Raw genomic sequence first — 5,000 nt, 5'->3', positions numbered from 1 at the left:
CTATATCGTGCCTTAACCTAACCTATATCGTGCCTTAACCTAACCTAATTTGTGCCTTAACCTAACCTAATTTGTGCCTTAACCTAACCTAATTTGTGCCTTAACCTAACCTAATTTGTGCCTTAACCTAACCTAATTTGTGCCTTAACCTAACCTAATTTGTGCCGTAACCTAACCTAATTTGTGCCGTAACGTAACCCATGTTGTGCCGTAACGTAACCCATGTTGTGCCGTAACGTAACCCATGTTGTGCCGTAACGTAACCCATGTTGTGCCGTAACGTAACCCATGTTGTGCCGTAACGTAACCCATGTTGTGCCGTAACGTAACCCATGTTGTGCCGTAACCTAACCCATGTTGTGCCTTAACCTAACCCATGTTGTGCCTTAACCTAACCCATGTTGTGCCTTAACCTAACCCATGTTGTGCCTTAACCTAACCCATGTTGTGCCTTAACCTAACCCATGTTGTGCCTTAACCTAACCCACGTTGTGCCTTAACCTAACCTACGTTGTGCCTTAACCTAACCCATGTTGTGCCTTAACCTAACCCATGTTGTGCCTTAACCTAACCCATGTTGTGCCTTAACCTAACCCATGTTGTGCCTTAACCTAACCCATGTTGTGCCTTAACCTAACCCATGTTGTGCCTTAACCTAACCCATGTTGTGCCTTAACCTAACCCATGGTGTGCCTTAACCTAACCCATGTTGTGCCTTAACCTAACCCATGTTGTGCCTTAACCTAACCCACGTTGTGCCTTAACCTAACCCACGTTGTGCCTTAACCTAACCCACGTTGTGCCTTAACCTAACCCACGTTGTGCCTTAACCTAACCTACGTTGTGCCTTAACCTAACCCATGTTGTGCCTTAACCTAACCCATGTTGTGCCTTAACCTAACCCATGTTGTGCCTTAACCTAACCCATGTTGTGCCTTAACCTAACCCATGTTGTGCCTTAACCTAACCCATGGTGTGCCTTAACCTAACCCATGGTGTGCCTTAACCTAACCCATGGTGTGCCTTAACCTAACCCATGTTGTGCCTTAACCTAACCCATGTTGTGCCTTAACCTAACCCATGTTGTGCCTTAACCTAACCCATGTTGTGCCTTAACCTAACCCATGTTGTGCCTTAACCTAACCCATGTTGTGCCTTAACCTAACCCATGTTGTGCCTTAACCTAACCCATGTTGTGCCTTAACCTAACCCATGTTGTGCCTTAACCTAACCCATGTTGTGCCTTAACCTAACCCATGTTGTGCCTTAACCTAACCCATGTTGTGCCTTAACCTAACCCATGTTGTGCCTTAACCTAACCCATGTTGTGCCTTAACCTAACCCATGTTGTGCCTTAACCTAACCCATGTTGTGCCTTAACCTAACCCATGTTGTGCCTTAACCTAACCCATGTTGTGCCTTAACCTAACCCATGTTGTGCCTTAACCTAACCCATGTTGTGCCTTAACCTAACCCATGTTGTGCCTTAACCTAACCCATGTTGTGCCTTAACCTAACCCATGTTGTGCCTTAACCTAACCCATGTTGTGCCTTAACCTAACCCATGTTGTGCCTTAACCTAACCCATGTTGTGCCTTAACCTAACCCATGTTGTGCCTTAACCTAACCCATGTTGTGCCTTAACCTAACCCATGTTGTGCCTTAACCTAACCCATGTTGTGCCTTAACCTAACCCATGTTGTGCCTTAACCTAACCCATGTTGTGCCTTAACCTAACCCATGTTGTGCCTTAACCTAACCCATGTTGTGCCTTAACCTAACCCATGTTGTGCCTTAACCTAACCCATGTTGTGCCTTAACCTAACCCATGTTGTGCCTTAACCTAACCCATGTTGTGCCTTAACCTAACCCATGTTGTGCCTTAACCTAACCCATGTTGTGCCTTAACGTAACCCATGTTGTGCCTTAACGTAACCCATGTTGTGCCTTAACCTAACCTATAATGTGCCTTAACCTAACCTAAAGTGCGCCGTAACCTAAACTATATTGCGCCTTAACCTGACGCACGTTGTCGCTGAACCTGCTCTGTAATTGTTATGCAACCCGTTAAAGTAGTGTAGTGTTGCCTAACCGCAACCCTCGCAATATAGTTCGCTACTCGCACTGCCCGGTCCCCTGTGTATCGCGTCATGTTAAACACCTTGCAGGTGTTGCTGACTTTCCACATGCTCCTGCTATACACTGTAGTGTGGATAGCAGCAGGACGTACATGCCCCCCCCCCTTCCCCCCTGCCTTCGCAAGCTGGTCGGTGAGAAGTTTGCATGTTCAATGCCCTTCGCATGCCGACGTACTCAGCCTACGTTGTGGTACGGCCTGTCACCTGTCCGCCGATGTACGCAAAACCCACAAACTGTACTGCACATTGCTCCGTATGTACTGAATGATACATCGTGGCCCATGTGACCGTATGACGACAGCGCCTAGCAACGGCGGACCATACAGTCCAAATATTGTGCACGCAGCTACGTGTCGTCTCCCTATAAGAGCTGGATTGCAGTGTGGTACGCCATACAGACGTGTGGGAGGAACGGACGCCCTGGATGGCGATCAGCATGAGCAGTCTGTTGATGTAGTGGAGCGTGTATTCGGACGTAGTCGTCTCTTCTCACACACCGTGATAGCATGTTGCACCGCGTTCCACATCTGCGACATGCTGCAGAGGCGGGCTGACAGTCGTTCGCGCAATGGACACCGCATACGTACGGGGTCTACCTTCCACGTGTTCTCTAGGCGTGCACATGTTGTTGCGTCTATGTGGGCAGACGTAGTGTGTTGTGACACCTGACACAGGCATGCAATACTCGTTGCAAATGGCGATGGACGTGTACGTTTGCTGGTGACGTTACGCAAATGAACAACCGGTAACCCGTTGTGGTGCGGTTGTTCTCGCTAGAGGTGAATCAGTGTTGGCGACGATCGGTCGAGCTATTAACCGGTTGTTTCAGGGATACCCACCATGCCCACGAACGTGAAAGGGGACCCACCATGCCCACGAACGTGAAAGGGGATCTGGGTGTGAGGCGATACGCGGCGGTGGCTGGGTGGGACCGTCCCCGGCCGGTGAGGGGGGGCCGCCCGGCGTGCTGGCAGCGCGGTGCGTGGGCGCACGCGCTACAGCCGGCTGGTGGGGGCGGCCGGTGGCAGGCGCGCCGGCCGACGGACGCGGCAGGCGGCGCAGCTGCGCGCCGGCGCCCCCTGCTCGCGGCGCCTTGCGGCCAAAGTAGGTCCTCGCGGGCCCGGTGCGAAGCGCGGTGGCCATCTGCAGTGTGCTGGTCCGATTGAGGACTTTGTGCGCTGAGGATGCGCCGCCGCCCGGCGCTCGGCGCCGCGACGCCGTCTGCTGCTCGGTCGCCCCAGCGGTTCTCGCAGGTGGTTTGTATCGCAGCTGTGCGGACGTGTTGGCGCGTGCGCTGTGCTGGGAGAGTTCGCTTCGGCACCCAAGTAGGGCTTTTGTCCTTCTGTGGCGCTGGCGTTGGAGCTGCCGGTCACCGTAGGTGGCGCGTGTTGTCTCCCGCCGGCAATGCCACGACAGCACGCTCCCGGGCCTCTGTCGGCAGCGGCAAGCTCAGTTGGGAGCACGGGTGGTCGCACCTAAAGCGTCTACTCGCCTAACTCCGGGCGATTGCGCCTCTCTCGAACCCGACCAAGTACTTAGGACGGCGCTGCGCGCCGCCGGGACCTGAGAGGGTTTCGAGGTGTGTTGTGCAGGGGAGCTCAGCCTCCTCCTGTTTGCAGAATAATTGAGCGGACGCTTGCGTGTTCGCGCGGGCCCCCGGGACACACTCCCGGGCGGCCGGCTGCTCAGCTCTAGTTGACGCAGCTCCCTGGTTGATCCTGCCAGTAGTCATATGCTTGTCTCAAAGATTAAGCCATGCATGTCTCAGTACAAGCCGCATTAAGGTGAAACCGCGAATGGCTCATTAAATCAGTTATGGTTCCTTAGATCGTACCCACGTTACTTGGATAACTGTGGTAATTCTAGAGCTAATACATGCAAACAGAGTCCCGACCAGAGATGGAAGGGACGCTTTTATTAGATCAAAACCAATCGGTCGGCTCGTCCGGTCCGTTTGCCTTGGTGACTCTGAATAACTTAGGGCTGATCGCACGGTCCTCGTACCGGCGACGCATCTTTCAAATGTCTGCCTTATCAACTGTCGATGGTAGGTTCTGCGCCTACCATGGTTGTAACGGGTAACGGGGAATCAGGGTTCGATTCCGGAGAGGGAGCCTGAGAAACGGCTACCACATCCAAGGAAGGCAGCAGGCGCGCAAATTACCCACTCCCGGCACGGGGAGGTAGTGACGAAAAATAACGATACGGGACTCATCCGAGGCCCCGTAATCGGAATGAGTACACTTTAAATCCTTTAACGAGTATCTATTGGAGGGCAAGTCTGGTGCCAGCAGCCGCGGTAATTCCAGCTCCAATAGCGTATATTAAAGTTGTTGCGGTTAAAAAGCTCGTAGTTGGATTTGTGTCCCACGCTGTTGGTTCACCGCCCGTCGGTGTTTAACTGGCATGTATCGTGGGACGTCCTGCCGGTGGGGCGAGCCGAAGGCGTGCGACCGCCTCGTGCGTGCTCGTGCGTCCCGAGGCGGACCCCGTTGAAATCCTACCAGGGTGCTCTTTATTGAGTGTCTCGGTGGGCCGGCACGTTTACTTTGAACAAATTAGAGTGCTTAAAGCAGGCAAGCCCGCCTGAATACTGTGTGCATGGAATAATGGAATAGGACCTCGGTTCTATTTTGTTGGTTTTCGGAACCCGAGGTAATGATTAATAGGGACAGGCGGGGGCATTCGTATTGCGACGTTAGAGGTGAAATTCTTGGATCGTCGCAAGACGAACAGAAGCGAAAGCATTTGCCAAGTATGTTTTCATTAATCAAGAACGAAAGTTAGAGGTTCGAAGGCGATCAGATACCGCCCTAGTTCTAACCATAAACGATGCCAGCCAGCGATCCGCCGCAGTTCCTC

General features: G+C 52.5%; 1 non-coding gene across 1 annotated transcript in view; it reads left to right on the top strand.

Annotated features, from left to right (window-relative positions):
* Positions 1 to 3,843: 3,843 nt before the first annotated feature.
* LOC126432064 (small subunit ribosomal RNA) overlaps positions 3,844 to 5,000 on the top strand; it is a 1,909-nt gene continuing 752 nt past the window's right edge. The window contains exon 1 of the ribosomal RNA XR_007577851.1: positions 3,844 to 5,000. This exon is cut by the window's right edge and continues 752 nt beyond it. This is a non-coding gene — a ribosomal RNA (small subunit ribosomal RNA).

Source organism: Schistocerca serialis, unplaced genomic scaffold (genome assembly GCF_023864345.2).
Source record: "Schistocerca serialis cubense isolate TAMUIC-IGC-003099 unplaced genomic scaffold, iqSchSeri2.2 HiC_scaffold_1121, whole genome shotgun sequence".
NCBI lineage: Eukaryota > Metazoa > Arthropoda > Insecta > Orthoptera > Acrididae > Schistocerca > Schistocerca serialis.
This window is presented reverse-complemented; position numbering and strand designations above follow the sequence as displayed.